The sequence below is a fragment of the Pipistrellus kuhlii genome, unplaced genomic scaffold (genome assembly GCF_014108245.1).
Source record: "Pipistrellus kuhlii isolate mPipKuh1 unplaced genomic scaffold, mPipKuh1.p scaffold_m20_p_3, whole genome shotgun sequence".
Taxonomy (NCBI): Eukaryota; Metazoa; Chordata; class Mammalia; order Chiroptera; family Vespertilionidae; genus Pipistrellus; species Pipistrellus kuhlii.
The window spans coordinates 50,075,950-50,085,689 of record NW_023425529.1 but is presented as its reverse complement, the minus strand read 5'-3'; the positions used below and the strand labels follow the sequence as shown (position 1 = coordinate 50,085,689).

Sequence of the window (9,740 nt, the reverse complement as noted above, 5' to 3'; positions counted from 1 at the left end):
ACTCTTCACCTTTATCACATCAGATTCCCTAACCATCTAAAAGTACTTGTAGACTTGTCTGTCTCCTCTCTAGACTAAGAATTCCTCAAATAGGGCACTTTTATTTACTTACCACAAGAATTTCTGATACTTAACCAATTTATTGGCACATCATTGAAGCCTAATAAATAATTTAATATTTGTTATTGAATGAAGTTAAAAGAAGCTGAGACTTCCATGAGCTTTATATTCATACATTATATTTAGCAGCCTAATCTTCATTTTATTTTTTAATAGATTGTAATAACTCTTCTAGTGTTCTATGGTTAATTATAATATTTGCTTTAGATTTAAAATAGATATCTTTTCTATATTAAGGAAAACCTTCTCATTCTCTACTTATAAGTGTGTTTATTAAAATACTAGAGGCCTGTTGCAGGAAGATTCCTGCAATAGGGCTTCCTGCTGCAGTTTCTGCTGCCCTGCCTGCTTCCCTCCCTTCTCCCCCACACAACTTGCTTCTCAAGTTTTGCTCCCTTCTGCAGTGCTTGGCTTCTTTCTACAATGTCTTCAGTCTTCTCTCTGCACTTGGATATGCAAATTAGCCACCATCTTGATTGGGTGAATTTGCATACTTGCCCTGATTGGTTAGTGGGCGTGGCTTGTGGGCATAGCAAAGGTATGGTCAATTTGCATATTTCTCTCTTATTAGATAGGACTAGACGCCCAGCGCATGATTAAATTGTGCCTGTGTAGTGTTCTCTAGGCCTAGCTTGCCATCAGGACCATGTCTGCCGCTCGGTGATGCTGCAAGCCTGCCCTCCTCCCATTTTTGCCACACAGTCCCCCCAACAGCCCTGTGCAAGCCCCGCCTTACCATGCAAACACCAAGTCCCAGCTTGTGAGAGGTGCTCCATGCATCTCCTGGTGACCAATTGTTTGATCATGATGCCATAATGGCCTTTTATGATATAGATAAGGAAAGGATATTGTGGTCAAGTTGTTCATTCTTCTCAATGTAAAAGAGTTTAAAAATCAATCTTTTAATACAACTTTATTTAATTCATCATGTTTTATTAACTCCACTTTCAGAGTACTACACAAACTATTTTGCTGTGTTGCGTTCTACTTTGTTGTCCAAGAAAGGACACATTTAAGTGTTTGTACTGTTAGAAAACAGAATGGAAAACTTGTTTTCCAAATAGTTAATGTGCTATGGCTCACTCTTCTCATGGCTGTCTTTGTATTTTAGAAAGTTTATTTGATGTTTGAATGATCATATTTGGAAATGGATACGGTCTTCCATATATTTTTTCAGAGTTTTTTTAAATCAAAATTTTTCTCTTTCTCATTGGACATAGTATCTTATAAGTAATATACAAAAACAAACATCACTGAGCTTTAATCCAATCTCTAACCTTCCTCTCCAATGCAGAAAACATAACTGATACTTTATTCATTTCTTCATTATTTAAATGTCTTGTAAGGATGTATTAATAATCAGCAAAACAAAATATTGATTTAAAATAAAATAAATAAAAAATATTAAGTTGCCTCAGTGAATAATAAAACAAGCACCACGACAATTATCTCACTGGTTTGTTAACCTGGTTTAATGGTCAAGCAGAGACAGGAGTAAAGGAACAAAGTCATACATTAAAGTAATTATAAGGCAAAAGTTGTAATAGACCTACAAAATTATATACATGTGCCTTTTATGTAACTCAATTTCTGTTCCTGCTGTTCATAAACAACTTTTGAGTGGTCCCAACATTACTAGTAGTTAGAAACAATGAGTAACTTATCTCAATCTGTATTGCTTATAAACTACAACATCAATAATTACTGTCCTTTGTTTGTGAGGTCTGAGAGGTAATCACAGCTATACTGTGTGTGGGGGAACGGAATGGCTGAGTTCTGTTTTGTCCAACTAATCAGAACAGCAATTTTAGAGATTCATAAGAACGTAGATTAAAGTATCTGCTCTTACTTGATCATGTCCATATTTTATGTTATGTTAACTATGTCTATTTTTTTCTAATACAGATATAACAATAGTCAATTCACAGAGGGTTCTGGATAAAATATCCCAAGATATCATGTCTCCCCTACAAATAGCTGAAAATCCATCTATTTTGTATAGTTTTTACAAACCAAATTTGTGGAAATGATGCAGAAACACTTGTTTGCTATAGAAATCCTAGCATTGCATTCTTGATTTGGGTTTTTTATAAAGTCTCTTTCAAGGCCTGTGAAATGTGAGGAAACCCTCAAATGTTCAAGAAGCTGCCTGCTTGCCTCATAGGATGTGGGATGTGTACCTTTGTGATCAATTGTTTTCTTAAACGAATCTAAATATAATTTAATATGTAGAAACCAACAATTTACAAAGCAAAATTGATTTCTGATGGTATAAAGGGAATGTTGATCCAATCACTTCATTTTAGAAATAAATTACTTAAGGCCCATAAGGATTAAGTGGTATTTTCAGGGTTACATGGCCAACTAATGGCAGTGCTGGACTCAAACACAGGCCTCCTGACTCTGAGGAAAGGGACACCACACCATAGTCAGAAGAGATACTAATCACTCAGAGAATCTTGCCTACAGGATCCAGAGTCCCACAGCTCATTCATCAAAAAGTTGTAAGGTAAAGAGTATGGGAAATTTATGGATTTTTAAAAATATCTTATTATAATATATTTTTAATGATTGTAGCTGGCACTTTTAGAAATGAGGTTTGCTTAACTATAGCTCTGGCTCATGTATTTTAGCTCATCTTTGCTACAATGTCAACTCCATAACAGCCTACAGCTATCTTTTGACTTTTTTTTTCTTAAAAACATGTCTTTGGGTGGGAAAATGACCTGTGGTCTCGAGTCTGCTGCAGAAGAATAGATTTCCATTACAATAACCCTATGACAAGTACAATGTGTTAATTTCACAAAACACTGCTGACATACATGACCTGGTCTCAAGAGTCCTTTTAAGTGGTAGTCTCTTAGTACTATACTGTTCAGAGAATAGAGCCAAGAACCAAGACACAACTGCTATGCAAATTAAACAGAATGTACTCTTTCGACTAATGTTGCCCAAAACATCCTTTCTTACTTATCTTTTTTAAAAAAAGTGAGGCATTTGCAAAGTTAGTAATTATTGTCCTTGAAATAGTGCACAAAATGTATATCAGGATTTATTTTACATTTTTATCATGCTATCTTACTGCAGTGACAAGATAACCACTTAAATTGTCTTATGACTCTCAAATTATATCAATGTAATTAATCATACAGAAATTTCCTAGATGCTTCACATAAATGCTACAATGAGTAGAAAATATTAATATTATCTGCATGTCAATGTGTCATATGAAAATCACCGTGATTGCTCTGTTTGTACAACTTTCACAGATTTTAATACCAATAGCCAGACTGTTAAGCCATTTGACCAAATTTTTCCAATGTGGCAAATGGAGGTGGGATAGAAAAAGAGCTGGAGGAGTCTTATAATAAGTAATGAAAATAAAGAGTTGAGAAACGGGAACTATGACAATATGTTAAAGAAAATTATATTCTTGAGAACAAGAAAGACAAATCTGGAGGGTAATCTCATAACCACATTCATAGAGTATTCATATAGTCCCTCCCTGATAGGTACAATAACAGAGCCCATGTAAAGCACAAAATTATTTCCAGGATTTTGAACAGATTCAAATATTTTTCTCATTTAGCTCAGCTGAAGCCTTGAGATTGAAAGCAGGTGCAGTGTCTTCTGCTTTGCCATATGACACAAACTTCATGTGGCTCTTTCTAATGAAATTTCTCCACTGTGTCTAATCTACAGTTTAGTGGCTCTTTTACCTTATGGGAGATTCCAGCAATGCATTTAATATGGACAGCTTTCTTTAAGTCAGCGTGTAATGAAATGTCTATGGACACAGCTTGAATTGTCGCTTTTTGCAATAGTGAGTCCTCTTGTCTTGCTTCCAGTTTACTATGGAATGCCAGAATATAAAGGACCTTGTATCCTAGTAACAGGTAGGTTTTTCTTTTTCATTCATCGGTCCTTAGACGTTTGCTCTGGAATGCAGCCCCCGAGTGGAGAGCAAAGCTGACTCTGGCATGTGGAGGAGGGTAGTAGCATGAAGGAGAGGCGAGCATCTTGAAGTGTTGAGTGTGCGCATGCCCACACCTATGTTTCAGGGAAAGGGCACTTGGAATACATATCTATGTCTTTCTTGGAAATGTTATGATTTTCCAGGCTCACAAATACATTTTATGAGCCACATAAAATTTCAGAGTGGCTGTACAAAGCTGTCAGTCATTCTTATGTTTGTTCCTAATTGTTGCAAAGATGCCTCCTAAAATAGTATGCAGGAGGTTTGACATATTTCTCTATTGTTTGATTGCCAGGTTCCTGAAAGAAACAGTTTTCAAATTCCAATTGCCTTTGGTTTACTCACAACTGTCACTATCTTGCCTGCAGCTCAACTACGTTTAAAGGTTTTTTTAAAAAATCATTTTTTTATGCTTTAACTTCTTGAACTCTGAAAACCCTTATGAAACTGCTATAAGGGAGAAACTTCACACATATTTATAACCAGATGTAGCTGGCAACGTCTTCGCTCTATGAAGATTGTTATGCAGCATATTTTCCATTTGTTTTTCTTCACATAGTTTACCTTGTCCAAATGCTACAGAAATATGTGACCTCTGATGATTTTTCATATTAAGAGGGCACATGAAAAGATGTCCAGTGTCTGACAACAATTTGTTTTGAAATTGCTGGAGCAAAAAGAATCCGTATGGATTGTTTACAAGACACCATAATCACTCCAATCAAAAGGCATGGAGTGGTCCCAAGGTACAAGCTGCACTTCTATGTTCTTGATGCCAAGAAGCTCTGCACTGCATTTTCCCCATAACATATCTTTCAGTTTTGCAGGAATATTGTTTCATCTCTGGAAATGAGATACGTATATGTCATTTAAATGGATGACTTGTGCAATTTATTTGAAGTGATGTTTTTCATAAGCTGAAAGAAAGAAGAAAGCTAGAACTGACAATTTAACATTCCATCAACTTGGAACCGAAATATTTTTTTTGTCTTTTCCTTCAAAAAGAAGGAAGGATAGAGCTAGTTCTTTAATCTTTAAAATGTAAAAAATCAGAAACTAAATAAACACAATTCTGTGTGTCCAAAATTTTGTCCCTGATTTCCAATAAATGGGAGGAGAGAAAATGCCAGTATTTATTGAGATGATTTGTTGTCAGTCCTAAAATTTGAACTTTGGGAAATTTGAATAGTCAACTTTTTGGAAAGTTGATCAGATTCTCAGGGTGCCTCTGTGAGGTCTCAGAATGCTTTACCAAGTAAATAAATAAGTAGACCAGCTCTATTTTCAAACAAGGACATTGCTGTAGAAATAGAAAACAAGTGTTTTGTAATTTTGGACTTGTCAAATGAATTCTTTCTTTTGATGAAATTTAATCCTTGATTCAAATGAGTGACTTTATCTTATTAGAAGAAACACTGACATCCAAAATCTGTCATGAGACTCACCATGAGCTCCTGCAAGCAAGCTCTATTTGCCTTTCATGGTTCTGTTGGTTCTTTAGTTGCTGCCAAATGGACACTGGCCGTGAAGGACTCCAGGACTCACTTTACAGAATTAAACAATCACATGCATGCATTTATTGGGTTGTCTGTGTCCGGCTTACTTGATCATGTTTTTTTAATCTACTTCTGCCTTCTTCATGAGTAGTGGAAATAAAATACTGTGATGTCCAAATTTTAAGGATGGGAAAAATAAAGATGAATAGTCTAAGAAAATAATTTTAAGTTAGCTTTTGTGTAATATTGTATTAAGTGTGAATTTGTAATGATACAATGTTTTATTCAGCTTTTATGCTATATTCTCCATCTGGCTGTGACTACCTTTGGGTCTTGCCTTTTTTATTTTTTAATATATTTTATTGATTTTTTACAGATAGGAAGAGAGAGGGATAGAGAGTTAGAAACATCAATGAGAGAGAATCATCAGTCAGCTGCCTCTTGCACACCCCCTACCAGGGATGTGCCCGCAACCAACGTACATGCCCTTGACCGGAATCAAACCCGAGACCTTTCAGTCCGCAGGCTGACACTCTATCCACTGAGCCAAACTGGTTTTGGCTGTGTCTTGCCTTTTAATCAAAGACCCATCTTCTCCTTTTCCATGCCCTTCACCCTCACTCCACTCATTTCTCTGCAGTCATCATGAACTCCCTGCACTGTGGTGTCCCCATACAACTTGGATTGATGGCACCTCGTCTTTGTTGTCTCTGCTGTCTTTACTTTGGGTGCCATTTTGATACCAAACTCAGGTTCAGATGCCTGCTGCTTCGAAGGCCAGTACTCAAGAGATAGGTGCTGATGTAAGGAAAGATGGTTTATTTCAGGTCCTGCAGCCTGAGAAGATGGGGACTCTCGTCCTAAAGACCACCATTACATCTCAGAACAGACAGAGGTTGTTATTAGGAGGGAGAGGGAAAGCAGAACAAAGAAAGCAGAGGGAGGGGGTTCAAAAATATTCTACAAGTACTCAGCAGAGTTTATTCCAATAATTATCTTGAAACTAGTCAGGCGGAGGTCCAGTTTTTATGGTTGAGAGTCAGCCAGTTTCCCAGAGCCAGGATGTTCGGTTGTTGGAGTCAGCCTCAATCTTGAAGCCAGATCCTGAAACTCTTACACAAATATGCTCCTTATTCATGAGTTACATATTGGAAAATAACTCATCTTTTAATAATTAGTTAAAAACATTTTTAACAGAAACAATATTAAAAGAATAGAGGGGCAGGTTATAGTTTCACTATGATTCCCATCCCGTGTATTGACCATCTTTCAAAATTCAGCATAAATGACCCTGCTAATTTCTTTGCAGGATGTTCTACACACAGTATTAGTCTACTTGTTTCCTCAGGGGGGTTCACTTAATTTATTTCCCCCTCCCCATGTTTTTTTTTTAAAATGGAAGTTACTCCTGGAGTCCTGATTAGATGTAAATTGAACATTTTTGGCAAGAATGATTTTCTGCAGTGCCAATTTGCATCACAACCTGAAAATATCTAGTCTTCCCACTTTTGGTGATGCTGAGATAAGTCAGTGATTTCAGACGGTGACATCTGGTCCCTCTATTGTGAAGCTCCACATCAATCTTTTCATCTAATGTTAATTATCGTTACCCAAATTAATTACTTTATTAGGGGTTTTCAAAATGGTGATTTTAAATTATTATACTAGTACTCATCCTAATATATAAAAAGCCAGGGGCCATCACCACCGAAACAACTAGATGGACGACCGAACAGCAGGCTACATGGGGCAACAAGGCTAAAGGGAATTAGTGAGGGACAACCAAACAACTGAACAGCAGGCTGTGTTGGGCAACTAGGTTAGTGAGGGATGACTAAAAGACTGATCAGCAGGTTGCATGGGGCAACCAGGCCAGTAGGGAGAGAAATTAGAGGTGACCATGCTGGCTGAGTGGGGAGCAGTTGGAGGCAACCAGGCAAGCAAGCAGGGGCAGTTGGGGATGATCAGGTCAGCAGGCAGAGGCGTTAGGGGTGATCAGGCTGGCAGGCAGGTGACAAGTTAGGAGCCAGCGGTTCCAGATTGTGAGAGGGGTGCTGCCAGTTGAGGCCTCAGTCCCCAGGATTGGGTCTAAACCGGCAGTTGGACATCCCCTAAGGGGTCCCAGATTGGAGAGAGTGCAGGCTGGGCTAAGGAGAACCCCTGTGCATAAATTTCATGAACGAGGATTCTAGTTAATTATCGTTACCCAAATTAATTACTTTATTAGGGGTTTTCAAAATGGTGATTTTAAATTATTTTATGCTTTAAATTTTATTAATTGGGATTCTTTTTTTGTTTTATTCATTAAGGTATTACATATGTGTCCTATCTCCCCATTGCCCTCAACCCCCCCCACTTATGCCCTTATCCCCTTGTTGTCTGTGTCCATCGGTTAAGCTCATATGTATGCATACCCTTTGGCTGATCTCTTCTCCTTATCCTTAACCTCTCCTACCTTCTCTCTGAGGTTTGACAGTCTGAAAGATGCATCTTTAGTTGGAATTCTTTGGTAAAGAAGGGTTTTCTCTCATCAACTAGGACTATGTAGTTTCCTTGAAATTTAGTTCATACTCAAGGTAAGGTAAATACTCAATCTTTCCTTTTAATTACCAATTCATAAAGTTAGAAGTTGGTACTATAGATACTTCCAATGGTGTCCACCGAGTTTTAATTTCTCTCTCTCCCTCCATAACGATGAACAAAAGACTTGGTATATTCTATATGTTTTTAGCTAATTACTCTCATTAGTTTTGCTGAAATTGTTCCATCTTTGATCAACAGTCACCCCTTCATGTTTGCTTCTGTGATCAATTGACAAACACCATTTGTTTTCATTTTTCTTTTAGGCATAAGATGTCCTATCTTCATGTTCCATTCTCTCAGTTTCAGACCTAGAATTAGCCATTTCTTCAAGGAGCCCTGGTTCTTTTTAATGGGATCTGAAATTCAGACATCAGAGTCTGGGTGCCAGGTATGTTCATCATTGGGGTTTTATTGTTTCTAGGCCTTTTCAGTGGACAGAGCTAGAGAACACATGCCTTTGAAAAGAAAAGAAAAATTAATCCATATTGATATTAATAAATAAAATTTATCTCTAAGACTTTCAATTAATTTCTTTCATATTATATTAGAAATCTTGATTTGTAAATTAAAGAAGTTTTATGTATAAAATAGCTTTATAATATTAAATTAATATTTATCTCAACAATTAGACTACTAAATCAAATTTAATTATCTTTGGCATGTGACTATATTGTACATTTGATAAAAAGATTCATTTCAGTTTATTTTTTATTTTACTTTTTATTGATTGATTTGAGAGAGAGAGAGTAAAAGAGAGAGAAAAACATTAATTTGTTGTTTTACTTACTTGCACACTCATTGGTTACTTCTTGTATGCTCCCAGACTCTGGATCAAGCCCACAACCTTAGAATATCATGACAATACTTCAAACAATTAACTGAGCTACCCTGTCAGGATCTCATTTCAGTTTATTTTCAATTTTTAGTTTTTTACTTAGTTTACTTTTAAATGCATAAATAGTATACTTCATGTGCAGTATTTAATAGTTAATTCTTTCTGCTTAAAAATAAAATTTAATTGTCATAGAAACATAATGATGAAATATTATGTGAGAAAAGACAAGCACAGTGTTGTTTATGGAAGTCAACTATCTAAAAATATACTTGAAGAAAAATACTGCAAGGAAACAGACTAAGATGTTGGCAGCGGTTCTCTATGGAAGATGTGATTCAGGTGAAATTTTGAATCATCTGCATACATTACTTACAAAATAAACAGGAAGTTATTTTAAAATATAATTTTACCTTGAAGTTTTCCATTCAAGAATATATTCTTCTACTTTTTGAAATAATTACCACTAAAAAGTAGTTTTTAAAGTAATTTTCTAAGAACAACCTTCAAAAAAATGATCTCTAACAATGATATGAATTATTTCTCTATTTGTACAAAGTTGCAAACTACTCTCAACCTAATGATTTACCACAAAGCAAATAAAGCTTAAGCTTCAGGGCATCAGCATTTCAGGATGCTAGTCATGTGCTCACATGGTCATATGCTATGTTAGTTTGCAAAAGAATTTTAATCACATTCAGATTGCTGTCTCTTCCCACTCTGACCTTCCTTG

At 36.2% G+C, this 9,740-nt stretch overlaps 1 long non-coding RNA gene across 1 annotated transcript in view; it reads left to right on the top strand.

Annotated features, from left to right (window-relative positions):
- Positions 1–4,018: 4,018 nt before the first annotated feature.
- The window catches only part of LOC123653069, a 32,760-nt gene continuing 27,038 nt past the window's right edge, over positions 4,019–9,740 (top strand). The window contains exons 1-2 of the long non-coding RNA XR_006742701.1: positions 4,019–4,147; positions 8,482–8,563. This is a non-coding gene — a long non-coding RNA (uncharacterized LOC123653069). The remainder of the gene's footprint in view (positions 4,148–8,481; positions 8,564–9,740) is intronic.